At 39.9% G+C, this 25,114-nt stretch overlaps 1 protein-coding gene across 7 annotated transcripts in view; it reads right to left on the bottom strand.

Moving 5' to 3' along the window:
• Nucleotides 1–25,114, bottom strand: part of NDST2 (N-deacetylase and N-sulfotransferase 2) — a 120,593-nt gene that overhangs the window by 32,389 nt on the left and 63,090 nt on the right. For 5 of the 7 annotated variants that reach the window (XM_050976603.1, XM_018910931.3, XM_009087458.4 and 2 more), the window contains one exon: nucleotides 15,307–15,366. The gene's annotated coding sequence lies outside the window, so the exon portion shown is untranslated. Of the gene's footprint in view, nucleotides 1–15,306; nucleotides 15,367–16,186; nucleotides 16,303–22,185; nucleotides 22,253–25,114 lie in introns of those variants that run through there. The other 2 variants (XM_018910932.3, XM_018910927.3) reach the window with 2 other exon arrangements.

Raw genomic sequence — 25,114 nt, 5'->3', positions numbered from 1 at the left:
TGAGAAACAGGGTGATAAAAAGTTGTGACTATTGTTAGACTTCCTTGTCTTCATGTGGGTGGAATTATTTGTTTTTCTCTCAAACCATCTGTGTTTGCAATTGTTCCAAAATCACAGGCAATGCACATTTATTTCCATACCCTACGCTATGCCATGCTCACTACACAAACAAAAATAATTTCAACCCCATATCTTCTGTTTCTACCTTGTTTTTAGATAATCAACTCACAAAAAAGAAACTCTTTTACGTCTCAAATATATTAATTTTAAACTGTACTGCAATTACATGCCACTAGCTTTTAGTCTTTCTCCCATCTCCTAGACTTAATTACTAGAGTGGGTGCTATATTCTTACATTTTTAATTAGTCAACTGTTTACAAGTAGGATTTTTTCTGCTATGAAGTACTGCATCCTTAAAATATTCATTCATGCAGAATTAAGTCCAGGACCTCATTAACATCTTAATTAACACTACCCAGGACAACTCAGGAAAAAAGCTGCCATATTTGCAATCAAATCTACCCTCTGATAAAACTGAAGTTTTGTCAGGAAAGCTCAAGAGTTTTGAACAAAATATAGATCTCTGTTTTGGACTACAGCTGAAGTAAAACTGATCTGGGTATTGAAAACTGCAAGGTGCTCAATTATAGGTTTTGGAGAATAACTCCGCTATCTTGGGGACTCTTCCCCCAAATCTACAGGTAGTAGTAAAATGCCCAATGAAATGCAATCAATTACTGAAAACCAGATTAATTTTTTATTATGAAAATGTTTATGTGTTGAAGCATGAAAATCTTCTTCCATGAAGAAATTAAATATTAAGTTTATGTATAGTTTCTGATAATGAAAAAACATATTTAACCTTTGAGTCAAAATAATGGAGTTAGCCTGTGCCATTTTGCAAGATTTTATAAGTATTTATAGGATTAAACAATTATGAAACTGTTTCTGTTTCACATGTAGCAGTAAGAGACAAGGACAGATGATATCAGAAGTAGGACTTAAGAAAAAAGAAGCATTCAGAACACTGTTGATTATGAAACTTAGTCGAAAACAACATTAATGTTTTCAGGGATTCATTGGCTTTCTTAATAAATTTTAAGTTTAGTTCAAATAGGTGAACTGAATACAGGAAATCACAATTTTTTTAAAAAAATCAGCGATCCAATTGGCTTATCTCAGTTGGAATAGAAAGAAGAGAATTGCCAGAAAAGAAAAATTCTCTCCAAGCAGAAATGTGCATCTGCCTGTGTGGCAAGATCTTCAGGAGGACAGAGAGCACATTTCTTTTGGTTTAGTCTGGTACAGCCTACTCAGTTTGTAAAATGCATTGCAGAAAGCACAGTAACTTGATCCACCACTTGCATACAACAACATAATCACTTACCAACACGTATTTCTACTAGTATGGTGGGTCTTGTGCTTGTTCTTGTGGAAAGACTTGTTCCACAAAGAAAGAGACACAAAATGGTTTAAAAACAGCAAGCAGATCCATGTTGTGCCTGCCTCTGTCACTGGCAGGTAAATGAATTCCCTAGCTGACTTCAGTCCTTTACTCCACTTTTACCTTGATGTGGTTGCACATTCCAGAACTCGATCTGGAAAATGGGAATCACATTACACAAAGATGCTGAGCATCAATGCCTCTACAGCACTTTGTGAATGTATCAGAATGAACTGGGATCCTGGTGTTACCTGGGTAAAACACAAACTTCAAAACAGTGATAAGGGTGGGATTGCCACCACTTGCTGCTCTACTCCAAACACTCCAGAGAACCAGATCTGAGACAGACACAAAGTCAAAAATTCTCCATCAGTTCTCAATTAGCAGAAGGACTGTAACTCAGCTTGGTTTGCTGACAACACAAAGGCCACTCCATGGAAGGGGTGAAAATTCTCTTCCCCTCCACTGCATTTTCCAGGCTCTCCTATATTTCTTTTCCTTCACTGGTGTTATTTGCATCAAAATGGGAATCACATTCATCCAACAAGAGCCACCTCAGAGGTTAAACTACAGGCAGTGACATTTAATTTATTGAAAAGGGGGAAGACAGAGAGTTTATTTTAGGTCACAGTGCTTACATGAAGAACCACCTTGGACTCTGCAAATACTCTGCTAAGAATACAAATAAAGAGGACATATAGGAGTCCTCTATTTCTATGGGAAAGTTCCACTTCCATCCACAATGCTAAACAGAGTAGTCCACCAACTGATGTAACATCTGCAGGCTGAATCAATGCCATGAATGCTTCCACCTCAGAAGTAACACCTTGTCCTCTACCCCCTACTCCTTATAGAAATACAAACCAAACAATCTATCAGTGGGAGACTGCAGGTCTTTATTATGTGCTTTTCCACATTCCCATCCCTCTCCTCAGGAAAACTCTTTGGCCTTTACACAAATATATTCTGCATTTGAACTTTCAGTATAAAAATTATTTACTTATTCTGAAATGTAGCACACAATATAGAGTGGTCACTAAGCACCAGAAAAGGGCTGAAAAGCAGAGAGGGGTAAATTTCTCTCTTTGGGTTTTTTCAGTTCCAAAAAGGAGGGTCTCTGCATAATCTCAGTTCATATAAGGGGTGTGAAAAAGCAAGACTAAGCTATGTTCATATGATACCTAACTTCACAGCCTTTTGTTTGGAAGAAGGCATCACATTGACTGAAAGCAGCTTTTCAAAGAGCAAGCTACACAACCAAATTCCTTTGAGGAATATTTTGCATTAAAAGTGGCTTCATACTTGCAGTGAAATATTCCAGCACCAGCCATATTCTAAGAACAATGTGTGCTCCCTCTCCACAAGCCCCTAGGCTGCATTTGCTGACTCTATAGTGAATTTGTTATTGCCCTAAGAGAGCATTAGATAATGAAGAGCTCAGAGTTTTCCTTTCACTTTATGCCTGGGCTCATCATAATGCGTGCAAGTAGGCTTAGTCTGCAGACCTTCCTTCTTTACATCCTTCCCCTCTTATTTTCCAACAACCCAACATTTTTTACAAATGAGCACTATCAAGTGTCTCTTTTGAAACTAGGTTATTGAAACCATCACCTTCTTTTTAGTGTTGTAGAGAATAAGACAAAGGTCCCAGCTTTCAAACATAACTAAATGCTTCTACTACTGCACCAGGAGACTCCATCACAAAGCATCAGAAAACAGAGTGGTAACTACTCTAATACCTGCTCCTCTCCAGCTCTGCTCTACAAGTGGCACTTCACCCTGCTGGAAGAAAAATTCAGCAAGGTCCAGGTGTGAAAGGAGGTTCAACAACAGGGACATGTCTATACATACCCAAGTGGTAACACCAGGCTGAACAGGGGCCTTGCACTGTGAGCTTAACTGTGCCTTGAGGCAAACGGCTGCTGTATTCCTGAAACACCTCTGACATACTGCAGCATTTTACTGTGCCAAACATTGCTCTCCCACAGGAAGGACAGCAGCAGGGTTAACAACTTTCTGTTATATTTCATCTAAGGTGAACAGTTAATATAGCATTTCCAATGGTTTAGAGAAATAGAGAATGCTTCTATTGAAAGATCATTTGTATTTTCAGTAATTTCCTTCAAATCATCAAAGCTGAAAAGCCACATGGGAGGCTGTCTGACAATTCCAGCAATGAAGTAAGATCCAAGACTTTTGGAGTCAGCAGCAACCCTTCAACAGGGTTCTTTGGCTCTCTTTTGGTTAAGCACGATCAAAATATACCTTGTCTTTATATCTTTGGGATTCTTGAACTGGATGGCTTATGGAAATGCCACATCCTAAAACAATATGGAAAAAAAACTCACTGCAATTTTAGCTAACCTGAAACATATGACATCACTTAAACAGAGACCATCACCCTTCCTCATCCTTTATGAGCTGAATTTGGGGAGTGAAGGGGAAGGGTAGAGAAGCTAATTAATTGAAAGCTGTGTCTCCTCTTCCATGTAGCCACATTTGTGAGGGCAGGTTTTATATAGCAACAGTCTACCCTGATCCTTACAATGCAGGCTAACCACCTAACTTATATTTATTACTTTAAGATGAAAAACCAAAGACCATTAAGAAAAGAGGCCTAGTGAAAAGTCTCAAGTCTATGCTCCAGGCCATGCTCTTGCTTTCTACATCTGCAGTGTCTGGCCAAATTTCAAAAGCATCTGTACTACTGACATGAATGTAACTAGTTCATAAAAGAATATTTTCAAAGACCTAAATTCTGTTTAATGTGCCTTGACCAGGAGAACGGCAGCTACATGTCAGCTCAAGGATCAAGAAGTTTTTTAATGACCAGAAAACCCCTCAATGTTCCAAGTGAATCTCTTTTCCAAGAAACTAAAAAATAATGGAAATCAAACACACTGTTAACCAAAGGATCATCATTTACTAGCCTATGGTTAAAGGATAAATAATATGTATAAAAATTTCCATTTCTAAGCTTTCATCTTGCTAAATATTAACTAAGCAGAACTAGCTTTGCTCTTAAGATGAAAATGAGAATTTCGATTGCTGTGTGACAAAACACTAATAATTGTGGTTTAGTCCTCAGAAAACATATAAGGCATCATCTGATTTATTAAATGTTCTCTATAATGGGTCTGATCTTTATAGTGATTTCATCAATTACCAATATTGCTGGCATCTCTTCATCTACCAGTCTGGTAGCCAAGACAATGAAGGTTCAAGGGAGTATCTATTTATAGTGCATCATGAGCAGCAGCCTAGGCAAAGGTGTGCGCAGCTACAACCACCTTCCCTGTGCTACTCAAGTGCATTAATGAGCCACCAGTTCATCACAGGCCAGGTTTCATCCTCCTCCAGCACATTTCAGAACACAAATTTAACCCAGCAGCAAGGTTAGATGCAGAGAGATTCTGTGGGGAGGGAAAAGGAGAGCAGGAGGAGGCAGAGGAGAAGTAACTAACAAAGAGCTTAATGAGCAAGGAACTATGGCAGGCATATCAGTATGAGATACAAGCCCTGCCAACTCCACTTAGTGCACTGCCTAATACAGTCACTGAATAGCAGCTCCTCCATCCTCCTCTCAAAGCATTGTCCTTGCAGATAATGACTGGTTAACAAGCAGTCAAACAGCAAGGCATGAAAGAAAACAGTGTTTTCTTGTAACAACCTAGGTAGCACTTAGACAAGGAACAGCGAAGATAAGCACAAAGATTCAAATTCCCACCTTTAAAAGTGAAATCATGACATGCAGTTACTCTATCCAAAAAGGTCAGACAGTCAGCAACCCAAGGAAAGACACAGAGCCAAATGGAAAACAAGAAAGCCTGAGAGCTGGTCTTCACAAAAATCATACAGCAAGCTGGCCTTTCTGGGTAAGGGCAGCTGGGCTGCACAGTTGGTAGATGGATAAACCATTAGTACCAGCGGCTGCCTTCCCTTTACTCAGTGTTGCCAAAATATCTCACATTTTGTCAACCTAAGGATGCTGTAATTTTAAGCACAGGGAAATGGAAAAATGTAAATAAATTCATGCTATTAAAAAGAGCACATTAGTGCTGAGCATAAGCACCATTAAAGACTAGCTGCTACACCCACCATATTGCAGCTACAGGTAGGTGGTGGGCCAAGCACAGTCCCACATAAACAATCCAAAAGCACAGCTCCCTTCCCCCCCGAATCTATCTTGCCTTGCAGCTCCTCTCTGAAAAGCTTCCATGTCACTCCCTGAAATCTCAGGAACAATGAGAGGAAAGTGAGGAAGATGGTGTGCAAAGGAAGGCATAGTCCAGCGCAAAGGAAAGCATGGTCCAGTGCTCAGCTTCTCATGGCACAAGGCAGATTCGAGATGCGACTCAGGGTGGGAACAGCTCCTCCATTCCTTCCTCCTCTTACACACTGTGCATCTAATCACGGTGGGGCGTTGAACTCCATTTGCACGGCAGACAATGGGATCTGGCAGCAGTTCAAAGGCATTTATAGCAAAGTGACTGAACAAGCTCACTGCTGGCGCAGGCAGGCGAGCACACAGAGCGCCCCACTTTCCTCCCTGTCACTGCTCAGGCTGCAAAAGCAGGTGCTGCACCATGGGCAGCCAGCTCTCCTTTTGCTCCAGTGGCAAGAGTGAAGGAGGAAACCGAAAAGGTACCACCACCAAGAACAGCAGCACCTAAACCCGCATCAGTAAGGTAGAGGGAGGTGGGGAGTGAGTGGGGGAAGAGAAGGGAGAGGGAGACAGAGAAGAGAGAGGCTGGCAGGCAGAGGGAGAGCAAGCCAGCAGGCAAAGGGGGAGAGCGAAGAAAGGGAGCCCACAGACCGCAGTGCCTGGCACCCTGACAGCCTGCTGCCAGAGTTCACCTTCTGAAGCTGTCACGGGTTTATGGATGCCTCTAGACTGACAAGCTGACAAGATGAGAGAAACTACACTCAGAAAATGTATTCAGCAGCAGTAAATTGCTTCTCTTGCCCTAATGTGGTTTGCAGCTTCACTCAGGGAACTGATCTCATTTGGGGCGGTGCAGAGAGCAAATCAACTATGTATATTCAAACACTATTATTGGAATCTGGAGACTGGAATAAATCTACAGAGGGACAAAGAAAAATCACCTTCTTGTGCACCACTAATAAAAAATTAACATGTTAAAAGAACAAATACATAATTCTCAGATTATGCTCTGTCCCTGTGTAAGCACTTTTGGTAGCAATGGTTGGGGGGTAGGGCAGGAGCTAAACTCCTGAAAGCCTGGCACAAGAGGGACTCTCTACTTCAAAAGGTAACAGGAAACGGTGCTGTAGAGAGGGAGAGAAACAGGCAGGAAAGGAGGCGCTTCCTACCGCAGCAGCATACTCTGCTCTTCAAAGATGCAATGCCCCAGGTATGCTCAAAGTTGTATCCTTTCCCAGTCAGAGTTTGAGAGTAGAGGGTTTTCAGACAGGATGACATACTAGCACACATCTCTAGAGGAGTGCCTATAACAGGAGCTGACAGTGCACAGCAAACACTTCTGTAGTAAGACAGGGCGACCTTAATGCAATGGAATGTTACAGGGTAGTAGAGAGCACTCTGGATGAGGCCTGAATCTCACTGATTCATCAAGTGCCATCTCTATTGTAAAGTGAAAAAAGCACGTCCTAAAAATTTTATTCTGACAATAACAAACTAAAAACTAAAATCAGAAACAAGGGTCAAGTACTAGGCGCTTGGGTTTACCTACTATGATTTAATCTGCTTTTGTAGAATGTCCAGCTTTAAGGTCTGCCTCAAAGGTATTTCCTACTGTCTCATTGTTTTGGCAGGACCAAAAAAAAAAACAAACCTGGAAGCTAAGATAGAAAATGTTTTAAAATGTTTATTAAGAGTAAATTACTTTCCTTTTGAATTATTATACACAATAGGTATTCTTTCTGTCCTACAATGGCACAAAGATTTGCTCAGTGTTTTTTAATCCTAGAAGATATATTACTAAAACATTACATTAACTTATATTACAAAAAAATGCACAAATTCTTCATTCATTTATTTAACATGAAAGCTGAAAAAAAGCACTGAAGTATTTGAGAAAGGAAAGCACACAGCCACAAAGATATTTATTGCTAAGCGGTGAATAAAAGACGAGGTGCTGAGGGATAAGGATTACACACATAAAACTAGGGCTACTGTTCTAATAAATCAATGAAAGATAAATGGAAGTTGAGCACCTTTGAAAAATGTTGTTTCCACATCTAAGAGAGGAGACAATTCTCTATTTTGCCTCATTCAAAAAAAAAAAAAAAATCATCTCACATACATGTCATGCTACAATGCAGCACTGCAAATCTGCAAGCCTCTTTGTGAACTGCAGATGGATAATGCTGACAAAAATTTTCATAGAATCATAACCTAAAACCATTAAATTTTTTAGCTCCCGTCTATGCCAGTAAATAAACCCTTTCCATTCAAGTTGCAGTATGCAAACAACAGATGTTGGAAACCTCTTGATACTCCACTAATCAGAAAGATGACAGAAAATTCTGCATCCACACAACAAAGAACCAGTTTTTAGAATAACTGAGATTTTCATGATGGGTTTCCACCATACACTTAAGACATCTTTCTCCAGTCTCCAGTGTTTTATAGAGATTCAGGCTTACTGGACACTTGCTGGCAATCTTTTCAAATCCATTAGTTTAGAAAATATTAGAAAGAAGAATTACTACTGCTCCATATACATGAAGACAATTAACTTTCACTCACTGCCTAAAGTCACAACTTCAGTATTTCTCTCAAAGGCTAGATTGCCTCTTCTCCATCCTCCTTAACCAAACCTCCTGCCCTTTCCCAAGCCCTGCCAACTCCCACAGCTATTCCACAGTGTCCCCTAGATCAATGGCAACCAGAGGAATAACTTAGCTCAACTGAGGTTAAGCACCATTTAGGAGCAAGTACATGAACTATGTCTTCATGTTAGCAGGTAGTTCTGGTGAGATTTCAATGGTATTTTTTCTACAGTTCAGTCCTAATTACCCTGGCATAACACAATAACGTAGCTCTGCATAGTGTCGGCTTGTGGTGATCATTTCCAAAGAGCCCTGGAAATAAAGGGGGAAATTACAGATAATGCTACCAGGTAACAAACAGTCTCTACTGCTGCTCAATTTAAGGACAGTCTCTCCTTCCAGGCAGCTTTCCAGTCATTGGAATAACCCTGTAGGTCTTTCAATAACATGCCCAGTGCTGACTGTGACATAAAAGGCATTTCTGACACTACTGCATGATCTTTATATTTGCTACTCAATGGATTTTAATCACAGATACAGCAGAGGCACAACTACGGCATTATACAGCACCAGAGCAGTGGGTCTCCACCAGAATCAGCAGATTACTTCCGAGGGGTCCAAGAAATATTACCAAGAAAATCAAGCCAATCCTCAGAAGTTTTAATTCTGTGTAAAGGTGTCGGTATCTTTATTAGGTAATTTTTTTTTTTAGATCTGTGAATTAAAACAGATTGAAAAAGTAATTTTTGTGAGGGTAATGCCCAGAAAAATGAAAACAAATTCAATATATCTAGTCATGATTCAGATCAAAGCCCCTCTTCTGTCACTGGCTGAAATCGTGCATGCTGCAGTATTTATGGACCAGTCAGTCTCTTTCCTCTACTTCTAATACCCATAATCTGGCAAACTCATCTAAAAATCAGAACTAACAACTCAGAGAAAGAAAGGTATCTTTTAGAGTCCCTACACCTTAGGAAAGAATCATGGTTTTTACAAAAATGTTAACAGTATTGCAGTATTTCCACCTCACCAGGGTCATACTGTATAATGGCATAATTTCTAAGATGTTGATAAGACCCAAACTACTTGCTGTCTTTTGTACCAGCTTAAAAGAGCACATGATATCAAGGCAAATATGTTTCAGCTAAATGGCTTTAGATTGTAAATAACCCAATCTTGAAATGTTAAATAAAAAAACAGCAAAATCCGACTGTCCAAGCAAATCTGCTAACAGACATATACTGAAATCCTAAATTCATAAAGCAGGACACTTGATAATCCTCTCAGATGCCTCTCATTTATTGAGATATACTACAATGTTTACTTGAATTTTCATGAAGACTTTAAGCAACTGGACAAAACACATTTTTCATGCCCTGCTGTGCTCAAAGGGTATGTTTTTCTGTTACGTGTTTTTCAAAATACCTCAGGTTTATTATGCTTTCCACACTGATTACATTTGAGAAACAGTCAAGGCCTAACCACTTCTGGGTACCAAGACATAGGAAGACATGTGCTTGTTTAGCTTACATTATTTGAATTTTTTTTCTTGATCAGGCCTTATTTTAAGTCATCATGACGCAATAGCACTGATAGTTCTATCTTAAACTCCAGACAGAAACACATAACAAATCTAGAATGGTTTATGGTAAAGTGCCAAGTAAGAATTATTCACCCAAGTTCTTCAGTCACACACACACACTCTCCCCATCCCCAGTCTACCCTGTTCATAGATCTCATCCCCCCAGGGCTCTGTCCACCATCTCACTAACTCAGTTTACCATATTTATAGCTAAAGACAACACACAGGATATAACGCAGCCAGTCCTTTAAATCTTGAAATTCTCACTGAAGCCAGTGAAGACCAAACATTTGTGTGTAAATTTCCCTGAAAAAATACCAGCAAAGATAGATTACTATTGAAGTACTTAAATACTGCACTTACTAGCTGGAAAAAGAAGTTATTTCCTTTGAGTTTCTCCATTCTTCCTCACCCAAATATTGATACAGAATATATATTACCTTAGCTCTTTTCAAAAAGATACTTGGGCACAACTCAGATTTTCTAGGGATCACTAAGGGAGAAGTTGAAACTTCTCATGTACCTTAGCAGCTGTGGAAGGGATAGAAGATTCAAGGACACACTTAACCCAGTCAATATCTGCTTGTTAACAGAAGAACAGTTTCCTCTCCTGAATTACCTCTTTAACTAAGGATAACAGAAATCCACCCCAAAGCACAAGGAAGACTACAATTAAACCCAACAAGAGCTTATTGCCTTAACAAGCCATGTGAACACTGCCAGAATGAAGGCTGGGGTGGGGCTGAGAAAGGAGATCAACTTTGCAGACTTGAGTTATGTAGAATCTCTTCAGCTTCAATCAACTCATTTTATTTGCACATACTTTGGTAAATTTCTAACTGGCTTGAATGTTCATATCGCCACTGCTGAAATCTACCCTACTTGAAATTCAGTCAAATGTCATATTTGACATTTGACTGAATTTCAAGCTATTTCATATTATCCTTTTTTTTTTTTTTGTCCTGGCAGTGAAATAGAAAACAAGAGTGGTCCTTGAAAAGGTCCTTCTTGCCACTCTGGTTGTGGTTATTGTTGGAATTAAGAGGGAAAACAAAACAAAACAAACAAACAGCAAAAGGTTTGTACCCTGAAAACACACCTCTGTCTCTTAACAGCAGGAGACAAGTGAACCACTATCCACCCCATTTGGAATGAGTGCCTATCCAGCAAGGCAACAATTTCTGAAGCCAGAATAAACATGTGAGCGAAAACTCTTTTCTTTTTCTTCAGTGAAACAAAGAGGATTTTTATTGGTACCAGTTAAATAATTAAAATTCGTGTGGGACGGCAGTAGAGGGAACAAGCAACCTTTCATCCTGTTAAGGAACTAAAGGTGTCTGAGGTGAACTAAAGTACCTGAGGGCACCATCAGCCTTTGATGACATGGACTACTCTCAAGTGGACCTCCATGAACTCCCTCTGCGCCCTGATTGAAGGCTGGGCCTGGCCCCCTGCTCTCTGCCTGAACTTTGCTGCAGGTATACCTGTCTGCAGCCCTGCCTCTGCCTTCATCTCCTGGATTGACTTAGGCTGTAGGAAGCTCTTCTTTTAAAAAGATCCCTCATATTTATGGTGTAACTTGAACCCAGTTCTGTTTTTGGCCCTGTCTCCTGGGTGGCCTTTGGACACATGCTGCTGCTTTGTCTCCAGCCACATCTTAAGCTCCTGGATGGAACTTCATTGCTCCATCTTAGCTGGGAGTGTCAACAAACCCTGTCACTAGGAGCCAGCTCTGCCTGCCATGCTCAGACCCTGTGAACTGTGCCCCATCAGTGGTGGCACTGCTGCACTGGGGTCACCATTGCCTTCTGACTTGTCTCAGCTCCTAGCTCGTGCTGTACCCTCACAAGAGGCTGGTGCATAGTGGTTGTAGGAACGAATTTAAAAATCAATGGAAGCAATATTCATCTCTTAACTGTCAACTGCCCAGATCTCTTCTGGGAATCTCTCCAAGTTGTCCATAATCAAAACCTAAGTTGATTTCTGAAGCCTTTAAGCATGGCCTTCAGACAGACCTTTGCAGTTTGTTGCAGGCCTTGGACCAACAACTTTAATACCAGATACAGTAAATAAAATCTGAGACTAACAGAATTTTGTAATATATTAAGCCCATTAATCATTTTGTGAAAGAAAGTGAAGGAAAGGAAGAATATGCATCTGCATTTATAGAAGAAAACCTAACAATAATGTGTTACTTTTTATCTTTCATGTTAAGGGAGGGGAAAAGCTCTTAATATATTGATCACAGCATTCCCCAACCATGATATTCATTTAAAATGCATGATGAATAGGGTAAAAAGGGTCAGAGTTAAGCCATTCAATTGACAAACAGATTAGACATCCAGAAGGGAGGAACATGCCCCCAACAAAGCACCTTAAGTTATGCCTTTCTGCTTTGTAATTAGTTTTTTGTTTCTGTTCAGCTGCGCTCACATTTCTTATCTCACAGAACTCCAAAGCCCACTTGGGGACAAAGTATGCTTAAATGGAGGAAAGGATAATGAGATTAGTAGGTATGGCTATGCAGGTTGCTAGTCTTACATGGTCTTTGCACTTCATAGTGCTTACAATTTCAGATAGTTAATTAATTTTTGTATTAATCTTTAATACTTGACAGACTCATCTTCAGCAACAGCCAATCCTTAAAAATGATGTAAATTTTAACTGGCAAAAATCCACTATGAATGTGCCAGTTCTCAAACTTCAGACCAATAAGCTAATTAAAATGTTTAAAACTAAGTACTGTCCAAGCACTAGAATTCATCCCTATTGAATAAATGTGGCACAATGTCATGAAGACACACTATTTAAATAAACTAGAACACCTCTGGAAATGTTTTGATGACAGCACCTCTTTGTTAATATTAGCTCAATTCCACAAAGTTTCAGAGAAACTGGCTTACTGCAAGCTGCTCCAGACATGGAGATGAAGAACTGGTGACTGCAAAGGTGACTGACCTGGCAGACAAATCCTTATTAGAACCAACTAACTAAACAGACAAAGTTAGGAACCAGAAAAAGATAAAATATAACAGAAGAGAAAAGAAGCTATTTGCCCCTCTATTTCTGCTACAACTGAACAGAGTTGAGATAGCTCACAGGAAAATAAAGACTTTTGGGAAAATAAATGTTTTTTGAAAAGTATGCTACAGGCATTTTGGCACTCACTTTCTGCAATTTAACTGTGGGATACTGCTGGCATAGGCAGGAAGCATTAAGACATTAGTCTTAAGCAATAAGTATTGCTAAGGATGAACTAACCATGTACTAGTACAAGGAAAGTGCGAATTCCACTTTTAAATTACTAATAACTTAGATTTTCCAATAACTCTGCTTTTATGTAGAGTGAAATGAATTCTGCATGGACTACCTGGCTGTATATTCTAACTGCGTGGCCCCCTTTCCATCTCCTGTAATTTCTACATTTCTGCTCTGTCTCATTTTCTACCCTTTGTGTCAATAAAATCAATGGTGTAGTAGCAACTTACTGTGGCTCTACCTTAAGTCAAAAATTGCTCTCCCTTTGCTCTTCTAGCCATGATGTCACATACACATTGACACTAGTAGAACACATGAAGCATTCCATTAACACTTTTACTTTTTCACTTATTATAAATACCTATCAATTTCACGTGTGAAAATTACACCAAATGTGTCTGGAAGTACATCACTACTCAAGCTGAGTAGAATGCTAATGTGGTCACCACACTCATTCTACTGCATGTCAAATTTTTGTGCAATTTATTCTTTTTAAAATCTTCAGTTTGCAAACTCAGCTGCAGCTTCTTCTACCAGTTTACTCTTCACAAGAATGTACTGCAAGTACACAAACATGTATCACACATTTCAAGTTATTTTTGTTTCTTTACTAGTTTCTCTGAAAATGTCACCTGCAAAAAGTGACACCTGATAAAATGTTTACAGGAGATAAGATTTAGTATTTGAATCACACTGGAATGAGCTGCGATAATAGGGCCACACCAACTACATAGGTCATACCTCTCTTCCAAAATCCTTTTATTCAACCAAGCCCTAAGGACTCTTGTCTATGTGTCTCTAGAAAACTCAGGGTTAGGGTTGTGAAAAAGCATAAAGCTGCAGCTTGAGTGGCTGCCAAAAGAAAGTGGGACCTGGGTAGAAATCAGCCTGGGAAGAAGTATTTCATTTGGGCAACAGTATCAGAGCCTTAACAGGAAAATTTAGGTAAAATTCAGCTTCTGGTTGACATACAAAGGAATTTAGAATTGTAGCTCGTGTGGGGCTCAAAGAGCCCAAAGTCCTTGTTTCAGCATATGCATCCTTCCTCACCACCTCAGCTACTGTACACTGGAACACAGCACTAAGCACCAGCTCTGCAATCTCCTTTCTACAAACCCAGACTACTTGCCTAAGTCATGAGCTTTTCCATCCTCCCTTCTCTGCCCCCGATTTTCTGCACAGTTAAAGCCATAGTGGTCTACTCATATAAAGCAATCCAAGAAATCCATACAGCACTCTTTAAGGCATGAAAAAGTATTTAAATCAGATTTGTTCAGCACACATACAAAACTAAATCATCTCTGTTCTTTCCAAGAAAAAAAATCTAAGAACCTTTCACTGGACCACATTGTTTGTCTTTCTACTGCACTGATTGTAGGGACTTCCACTCCTAAAATGGGATTAACACTTTTGTAAGTATATTAGCACCTAAAAATTGTAAATATTATAGGAGGCTGAATCTCTGCAGGTTTTCTATCAGACAACTTGGCAGAACTTGGCTTTTTTTTTTTTCTACATTAGAGTGCGGCATTCAAACATATATACTAAATAAACTCCAAAGGAATAACCTTCCCTCAGTATTCATCCAGACAGAAATGATGGGGAAAAAAAAGTAGGACTCCTTTCCTTCAGCACAAAATTTTGACCAATCCAGTATTTCTATTTTTAATTTTTAATTACATTTATGATATTTCCTGTGGGTTTAAGTCATGAATGCAGTTCCAGTATGCTGGGAGCAACGTAAATAGTTATTCCCAAAGGGATCTTACAGCTGTTATGCACGGGTCAGAGACTCTGTGAAACACAAAATCTGAAACTTTAAAAGCTTTTCAGCCCACATCCTTCCCATTTCTTTTCAAAGGCAGAGTTAATGGATGATGAATGACATTGCCCCAAATTTTGCCCAGAAGGTATGGAAGCAGTAACTCCATCTAAATAAAGTAAAATTTAGCAGTAAGCGACAATCCAGTCCTATCACAGTATGGCAGTCCCAGAACTGCATCAGAAATTCCTTCCTGATCTAAATTAACTCATCTGCCACTTGACAACTGTAAAACTGAAGACCAGAGACATGAAATTGTTTCCTCTGCAACTCTTTATAGAGGCATGAAAGAGAGTGCAACTTCACACTGCAGCAAAATAGTCTAGCCCCCTCCTAATCTGTGTCTCTTTTCTGACATGAGACTGCTCAGAAGGACTTGAGGCCTTCCCCTCACCAAATCTGGATATGTCAGTCCATAAAAATGCAAACGATTGTGCACCTACCTTTGATCACAGCCTGGTGAAGGAAAATACTCCTCAGTTGCTTCACTCAGGAACAAGGTTCTGTTTTAAAATAAATAAAGAGACAAAAAAAAAATTAAAACAATCTTTCTCTCTTCCCTAAGGTTAGCCTTCAGCAGTGTTGGTAAACATTTACTTAGCAGGAGCACCTTCGCTCTCCACAACCAAGGTAATGATTACATTACACGAAACAGGACATGAGGACAGATTGAGGCCATGACAACAGCCATGCTGGCAATGACTAGACAATGACACAGGGCTGCACTGCAGCGAGCTCAACTGTGCTAGAGTGAGAAATAGTGGGGCAAGATGAGAAATGAAAAATGCAGGGGGGAAAAATCCCCCCAGTCAACAAACCAGGAACCTGGATTTAGAACCACAAAGGAAAAGTAAAGTTCACAGAACAAGCAAATTCAGTATGAGCTGAGAGAACTGGAAATGCCAGCACAATCTGAATGGGATTTCTCACACCTGTTCATTAATATTGTTGTCTCTGAAACAACCAACAGAGCAAACTATAAGATGTTACCTTCTTTTGTCTTAGCCACAGCTAAATCAGTTCAGTAAAACTTCAATGGTGTGACAAAGTCTGTGTAGTCTACTCCCAAAGCCTTAAAAATTAGGTGTACTGTGAAATAAAAACAAGCCACCCCAAGGAGGGAGTCACACCCTCCTCCACACCTCTGCCTGGCAGCTGATCACAGGGATGGAAGCACTCTGTGAAGCCAGCTGAAGCTCAGGAAATGTGTGTGTGTACACACACTGAGACAGGCACACAGAGCTGCTCGCCCGGGAGGGCGTCTCAAGAGTCACTAACACCCCGAGGGAGGGCACAGACAAGACTGCCATAATTTTACTATACCTGTTGGACAGCCTCTGAAGTCAGATCTTTCACATTAGGTACCTCTGTAGCCTTCCAGTTCACACAGACCCTGATTCAGCTAAAAATTCTGACCTTTGAGTTTCCAATAATCTTTAATACCTCTACAGCCAATTACTAAACAAGAACCACACTTGCCCTGCCCGTAAATATAATGAAGCACACCCAGCTCTCTGCCTTCCTCACATAATTACAAGAGCAAAAGTTTCTTCTTTTTCCTGGTTAGATAAAGATTAGTTTAGTAAAAAAACACCTATCCTTCTGCAGGACACAATTTTTCTCTTTTCTTTTGATCCATAATTCTTATCTTCCTTCACTTTATAGTTTGAGAAAGCAGAAAAAAGAAGCCCTGCATGCCTGGTCTCCGCAGATCCCAAAACAGCAGGGTAAACATCAGAACAGCCAGATGAAACCACAAAACAACTAAACTACAGAAGATGTGAATGTTTGATTTCACTGTAAAAAGAACAGACTACTAAAGAAATTGTTTTTTCACAGTACAATCCCGTGAGAGTCATTGAGAAAAACAATAATTAACTTCCTAATTTGACTAACAGAATTTATAAAATTCTACCCTCATGGTAGTTGCTAGGACCCACACAAGCAGATGGACCAACATCCAACTAGTAGCATTTAATAGAAACTTCCCATAGGGGTTGGCTGTCTGTTTCACTGCAAAGTGTCTTGCACTCTCTGGTGTAAACTATTACCAAAGTGCTGACTTGGAACACAATACAGTATCACTCTGATCTAGTTGATTTTACTTTCCAGAATACAGAAAACTCAAAAAACCCCAAAAGGATTAGCAGATAGCAAATGCAGGGGAGACACTCAGAGAGGAACACAAATTTCAAACAATTTTGTCTTCAGCTTTTAAAAATTTAACTTACTCTTGATTACAGAAACTCAGAAAACTGCCATAGGAAGGAGGCGAAGAAACTGCTCTTTGTGCCAGTTTTCCACTAAGGCATGTCAAAACAGATACAAGTAGAAATACAACAGAGACTGGTAAGAAGGGGGCAGAATGTAATGCCAGCTGAATGGCGTAACAGGGAATTTAAACTGAATGCAATAATTGATAAGTGATTAAAAACAAAGAACAGAGCAATATTATCAAGCAGAGAGAAAAATCTACCAGTAGAATGAGACTGGAATTGGCCAAATCTGATTTCACTACAAGATTTATTTTACAGAACCTCAATTAAAGGAGTGGTTTAAAGCAACATGAAAGGGATGAGACTGTTGTCATTTCCACAGAAAGCCAAGTGAGGTGGCAAAAAAAATTTACCTAACGATTTTCCATTTCCCTCCTCCATACATACTCTTGTGCCTATGTCATCCCTGAGAAGCAAACAGATCTGTATGTTTGCAAAGCCCTCAGCACAAAGTGTGCATTACCACCATTATCAACAGCTGCTTAATACCAGCTCCCAAATGCTGAACAGAACAGGCAACCCCACATTTCATCTCTAGGCATCAAAGCATTTACTAATGGAAATGAAGCTCTGCCCAGCACACAATTAAGTGATTTTGGAAGGACATCATTAACTCTAGAAGCATCATATCTTTTCCCATGTTCGTATTTACTTGCAAATTTACCAGCCACAACAGTGGAGTGGGAAAGCTCAGGAGCTTGTGTGCCAGCCAGGCAGGCTCCTGCAGGAGCTCCTGCTAGTCAGGGTGTGCACCATATAAAAACTCAATAAGCAGTGACATTTGTATTCTTGACAGTTTTATTTCTTCAAACACCAGTCACACTGGAAGTTTCACTTTATTTTTTTACTCCAGAATAAAGGCCAAATCTCAGTGTAACAGATGCTGCCTGAAAATCCCATGACACATAGGAGAGCACGTGTGTGGTCCCCCTTCACCATTATGAGATAAAACAGCTTTCAGGAAAATTAGAAGGGTGCTTGGTTTTTTTAAGCATAAAACCCTTACTATTTACACGAATCAAATATAACAGGGTCCTCTTAGTCAGAAGAATAGTATTCACATGGGAGTCCAACCAGGCAGAACTATTTTCCCATGAAGATCTTATCCTCAGTCTGGGCAAACTATCCAAGTCACACTAGACAGACAACTGTTCTACCCTGTATGTCTTTGTAGTAATTACACCAAAGAAACATGACTGTCCTTAGCTTAAAAATATTAATCATTTTAAAAGCACAAAGCACAGTGAAAATATCTAACGATAAAGCATACATGGGGAAAAGAGAATATAGCTTGATTTAGTCAAGATATGCAAATATTTACAGGAATATGAGAAGAAAAAAAGAAATACAGAAATAGAAAGTAGGACACAGACTAGAAAGCCCTACTTACCAGAAAGTGGCAATTTTAGTTAATTTCTGCAAAAAAATAGAATTCATAATAAAAACCATAGCCACCTAAGGTCTGTATTTCTGCAACAAATACTTTATAAGAGTTGTGCCGTTTCACAGTTCAAAACTGTGAACAGATGAACAAAGACAGGGTTGGCTTTCTAGTGGTTATAGGAAGTAAGTATGGATGGACTGCAGCAATCAAACTGGAAAAAAGGAAAATATACATAGAGAAGGAGAAGAGGAAAGGCGAAGCTATCTGGGAATGAGTGAAACCAAGAACAATTATCAGAAAATATTACTGTCAGAAACTGAAAATGCTCAAGAAAAAGGACCATGCAGAAAACTGCATTCACTGCCAGAATCTCCAAACAAGTGAAAGAAATGGAAACTAGGCAGCAAGGATATGCTTGAAATAGTTAATTAAGGACATCAGACAACAAAACACATGAATACATTTACCTTAACATATTTACTGGAGACTACACCTGAAATGCTGCATCCAGCTCTGGAATACTCAGTACAGAAAGGACATCAACCTGTCGGAGCAAGTCCAAAAGGTGGGGGACCAAGATGATTAGAGGGATGGAGCACTTTGCTGTGAGCAAAAACTAAGAGAATTAGGACTGTTCAGCCTGGAAAAGAGAAGACTTTGGGGTGACCTATTCGTGGCCTTCCAGTACCTGAAGGAAGTCTATAAGAAACATGGAGAGAAACTACTTTCAAGGGAATGTAGTGACAAGACATAGGGGAATGGCTTCAAACAGACAGTAGGAGGAAATTCTTTACTTTGAGAGTGGTGAGGCACTGTAACATGTTGCTCAGAGAAGCTGGGGATGTCCCATCCTTGGAAGTGTTCAAGGCCAGGTTGGATGGGGCCCTGAGCAACCTGGTCTAGTGGAAGGTGTCCCTGTCCATGGCAGAGGGGTTGGAATGAGATGATCTTTGAGGCCCCTTCCATTCTGTGATTCCACGATAGTTCCTTTATTACTCATTCACATACATTCCGCAGAATTGGTTTAGGAGGGAAATGCTTTCTGGGACACACTGAAGCTCTCAAGTGAACTTGTATTTTTCACAAGAGAACGCAGTCTAATTTTCAAAGTTCTAGATCTGATCCCTTAAATTTCTCCCTCTCCCTCCTCTCCATTATGAGGGCTGTCTTCAGTGTAATTCACCGGCAAATTTTTCACAACAGAAGAAGAAGGCAGAACCATCTGATGAAGGAGAAGCATCAAGGAGAAGCACCCAGCCAGCCAGAGTTCAAGAAGTGTCTGGCTAACATTCACAGGCCCTGTGACGTGATTCTTGGGGCTCTCCTGTGCAGGGCCAGAAGCCGGACTTTGATTATACTTGTGGGTCCTCTCCAACTCAGATTATTCCACGGTTTTATGATCACTTTGATAATGTGAAGCAAATGGCTTAGTACAGTTCATCATTCATCCAATGCCCTACTTCAGATCTTACATGTCTTTATGGGGCATCGCCTTGCTTGTGCACAAAGGAAAAGTTTCCTCCCTATGAACCTAAAGGGCAGGTGGCCCAGGCCCTGTCTGCCACCAGCATGGCTGTGCTTGCTTGCAGCTGTGCTGCTCTGAAAAGCCCATGGCCCTGACTGCTTCAGCAGGCTGATTTTCAGAAAGGCCAATACAAGCAGTGAAGTGTTCAAAGAGTAATGCTGTCTTTGCCCTCTGCCCTTTTCTCTCCAGCTTAGCTGTAGGCCACCGGACAAGCAAAAAAGCAAACCAACTGCAATCAAGGTCAATGGGGAAAAAGCTATCGGTGGCCTTCTTCCCAGTGCTGCAAACTAGCAGCTGAAATCATGCCACCTTTGTGAGAAGAAATTTGTGAAGAAGGGGGGAATGACTACAATATTTCGAAAAGATCTCTCCTAGTTCTCATTTGTTTTTGCTCTCATCAAGTGGTAGGAAGGATGCAGCCTTCTCAGATGATTCAACTCCGTTGCTACTATTCCCTCTTCCTCTCCACTCCCACCCTTTGTTTGTGACTGTTCTTTAACGAGCAGAGAAGAAGAGTCTTGAAGAAGGAACAACTATGATTTATGTATTAGATAGATAAATCTTGAATGACTGTCAGTTTCCATCCTGCCACAGAGCCACTGCCTCCTGGCAGCTATGTTGTAATTAAGTTGATAGCATTGAGTATTCTCTGAATTACTGGGTTAAAGTAGTACAGCACTATATTTAAACCTTTCACCCCACCCCATTCAGATAATTTAAACAATTCTGCTAATGGCTTGTTTAGGCTAATCCTCCTCAAAGCATTCCAAATTAAGAGTACCCAAAAGGACTAAAGGCACCTAGTTTGGTACTTGTCTTTTCCTGGTCCTAGTAAATCATGGCTCACATAGTCAAACCAATGCCTTATCCCTCTGGACCTGTCACAAAGCCATCGCTATCTTAAAAAAATAGCATCAAAAAAAAAGGCAGCAAACAACCAGATTCATGAAAGACAAACATGTCTTGACAATCTTTCCAGATAGCCTGAAAACATCTAGGTGCCCAAATCCCACAGGAATGAACTTAATGTCAACCAAAAGCTATGCAAAGGTTTTGTACCTAAATGGTGACCCCCAGTGAAACTGACAGCTACCACGGAGACTTTGAAGAGTAAGAGAATAATTTGTCTCTCTCATTTTATTCTTCTATTAAATGAAGAAAACTAAGCTAGAAACCTATTGACTTTCCTCTATCACTGTCAGTATTTGATCTGGACAGTGTTGCCTCCTCAGGCTCCTTATACCTACTTTTATCTCTATCTTTTAACATAAATGATGTGCACTCTACATCGCAGAGCAGATTCCTCCAATATCTCAGATGCTGTTGGGAAAAGAAGTATAAACAGCTCCTTGCTTAACCTCACCCATGAGCCTATAATGATATGAATCTGCAATTCTAAATTAAAACTCAGCCCCACCACTAAGGAATATATTCAAACTAGAACCAACATTGTTCATTTTTATAAAGGAGGAAACCAATTAAGCCAAAAATCTATACACAAATATAACATATAAAACACATTTTATATGATGGTAAAGACTCGCTGCAATAAAGAAAATGGAGTTTTGCCCATAATTCAATGTAATTATGCTGTTTAAGCAACTTTCTTCCTATGCACTTTGAAGTTCATAGTAGTAATCTCCAAGATGCCCAAAAAGTGGCATTACTACAGCTGGCTGTACAGAAAAGACTGTATAATAAAAAGAAATACTCAATCCAATAAACCAAGTAAAAAATTACAGAAAGTTTTCCTGGATACAAACACACAGAGCTGAATGAAATCCAAATCTGGAAGAACAAATATAATATCTTGAAGACAAATTGGGCAAGACTTGTTGCAGACTGCCTGTATCTACACCTGTTTTATTTCCATACATGGAACAAAGAAAACAGGTTAAAAAAAGAAATAATATTTTTAGAGGAGTGAAGGGAAAGAAGAAATTAAAACTTCCTACCCAATTACTTTTTACATGCTTACTTAGTGTTCAGCCCCAAATTCAGCTTAGCCAATGTTCAGAAACAGACATATCTTCAGGATTTTCCCCACACTTCAGGAATGATAGCCTTCTTTCTCTTTCCACAGAGCCTTCTCAGGCTCTGATCCTCACTGCTGCTACTTTCCAAAATGCCCCAATACCTGATTGCTGATGATTAAGATTGCAGGTGCAGTCAGTTGATGAGGAATACACAAATGTTGAACAGACTGTTCCCTCCTCCCTCGAGTCTCCTAATTGTCACTGAGGTTGACTGTATAAATGCTCAAACCATCACCAAACCTTCCCACATACGGAAACAGATACCTGATCCACCCAGAGAAGTCTCCACTACCATATATGCTTGTTTGGGAAGTATATTTAAATACACAATTTTACCCTATCATTCCTCTTCCTTTATGTTTTCTGGCATGCAGAGGTAAAACAATCTGCTGCACAAACCTATTTTGAAAGACTAAAAATGATGCAGTTTCTTGATACTACATAATGCCTGGGGAAAAAAAATCTTTGCATAAATCAGTAATCATGAGACAATAATAAAGATTGTGGCTACTGAGAGAGCAGTGTCAGAATGATCTGAGGAGAACATTATCAATTCTTTCAATGCTAAAGGTACAAGGACTTGGCTGCATAATTTTACTTGACTTTTTGAAGTCAACAGTCTGACTGTGGTTGAATTGTTAAGAGAGAATGGCATCTGAAAAAAGGTACACATGATCAACCAACCTGAGTTCAAGGAACACCACAAATGCTTTGAGATTATCAGTCAGAAAAGCTTGCAGATTCTCTAGGACACTGGGTTATGATCAAGGAGAAGTGTCAGTACTTATAGACTGACTCATGGAAACAACTAAAGAAGCTCTGTGTGGCATTGTTTGAGAGCCACTGACCCAGAAAGGCACTAAAGTAAAGCTGTACATACTCCCAATGCAGGCAGCATTCAGCTCTGTGCTTTTCTGCTGGAAGGGAAACACTGCATGAAGCTCCACAATTTCACAGTTCACATTAACAGCTAAAAGAGTTTTGTGCTTGCAATGAAATAAAAATTTCTGCTCACCTTCTTAATTTCCTTCCATAGCTCAAGTTAAAAGCTCTCTGCTGCCATCCTTCTTTCTCTTCCCTTGTCTTACTCTATCCTTTCACAGTAATTCTGAGTCAATCAGATTAAATTCCCTGTGTCTTCGTGCAAACATCTGACTTTCCTGGCTTCACTGGAATCTCTGCAAAGGCCCCCCCTCCCACTCCTCTCATCCCAAGACATTGAGGCATGCACAACTTTCCCTGAGCATCATTTCAGAATAAGGCCACACTTGTGTTTTTAAGAGAGGCATCCAGCCAGCTGGAGGTTTCTTTATGGCTTCACTAAGTGAAAAGCCTTTTAGACTTGTAGACTGAGCCAAAACCTTGACCCTACCATGCCCTTGTGGGGCCAACAACATTCTTCCAACTACTTGAGAGAGAAAGTACATGAACTGTCAGTTTGGACAAGTCACTCAGGCACATGGTGGGATTCTTGGGGTGTCCTGCACAGAGACAGGAGCTGGACTCGTTGATCCTGATGGGTCCCCTCTAAGTCAGCATATTCTGCTATTTTATGGTTCTGACTCTATGCAAAAATCATGCAACATGGCAAGAGAGTATTATCACTGTATACTATCAGTGTTTCAGTAGAAAAAGCACAGAAAGGTCCCATGTGCAGGGCAAATATTTTTTAAGACTTTAAATCAACTCTACTCCATTTCAAGGCAGTTAGAAAAAATATTCTAAAGCAGATGATTTGGTTTGAATTTCAGAATACATTCCAGGGTCAGTGTGAAAATCTGATCAAATGCTTGTCAGAACCATCAGAAGCATTTCCTGAATTGAACAAGCACTGGGTCAGGATCTAAATTTATGTTATGTCAGTATTTGTACACACATTTACAGATACAAACACCATGCTATCACTACTATCATAATTTTTTTGCATGTAATTGTGTAAGCATTACCCATGAATCACAGCAAAGGGTTGGGTTTTTAAAATAATATTAAAAAATTCCTTCTCCTTTTGCACTCAGCCATAACCCATTCTTATCTCTGTAATAACATAGATTTTCATCTCACTAATCTTCTTCCATCCTCAATACAAAAAGAGAATTTGCAAAGTGGATGACTAACCAACCCCCTTTCAGTTAAGTATTGCTCTGCTTAGGTGTTTTGACACTCCTAAGCTATATTTTTCTACTCATTTTTTGAAAATGCATGTTTCTTTTGTTTCCCTAGATTTACAACAGACAAAGTCAGAGACAATGCTCCATTTGAGTTACCTCATAAATCAGCAAAAACATAAGGGGAAACCGCCTTTTCCATCTTAGCAGTGCAAACAGAAACTTGTCCAACCTTAGACAACAAACCATCTTGCTGGTGAACTGCATAACCCTCACACTGTCCTGAACATACCCACACTCCCACAAACTAAGACACCTGCAGATTATAAGGCTTTTCATGGGAAACAGTTCTTTTCTCATTCCTTCCCTTCATCTTAACTACCAGTCTTACCTGAATTGTATAAACCAAAGGAAAATAATTTCCCAACGGCCAACACTTAAACCACTTTGTACTTCCAACCACCATTTTCATCAGGCAAAGGCTCTGCCATCTCACCCTCACCCAGACTCAAGTCTGACTCAACTGTCAAAAGAAAAACAGAGCTGTTCAAATACAACAGCATTTAAGCCTTCTGTCAACAGAATAGCAGAGCTCTCCGTGAAACAGGCTAAGTATAGTTTTTCTGATCTACAGGACAGCAAAACTGAGGAAGAGAACACAAGCTTGGACACTCACCATGTCAGCAGCAGAACTGGATATGTGAGGACACATGAACAGAGTTCACAGGTTCTAAGCATTGCCTGTTTGCCTCTGGAACACTATTTTGTGTCCAACCAGAGCACTCCCCTAATTTTCTGCCTCCCATGGAACACAGGCCATGTTCTCTGAGGTTCCTGGCATAGAACAGTGCTGGGACTGTGATGCTCTCAGAGTTGTGTCTTCCAGGTTGTATCATCCTATATCACCACAAACATTAAATATCCA

This window comes from Serinus canaria, chromosome 6 (genome assembly GCF_022539315.1).
Source record: "Serinus canaria isolate serCan28SL12 chromosome 6, serCan2020, whole genome shotgun sequence".
Classification (NCBI taxonomy): domain Eukaryota; kingdom Metazoa; phylum Chordata; class Aves; order Passeriformes; family Fringillidae; genus Serinus; species Serinus canaria.
This window is presented reverse-complemented; position numbering and strand designations above follow the sequence as displayed.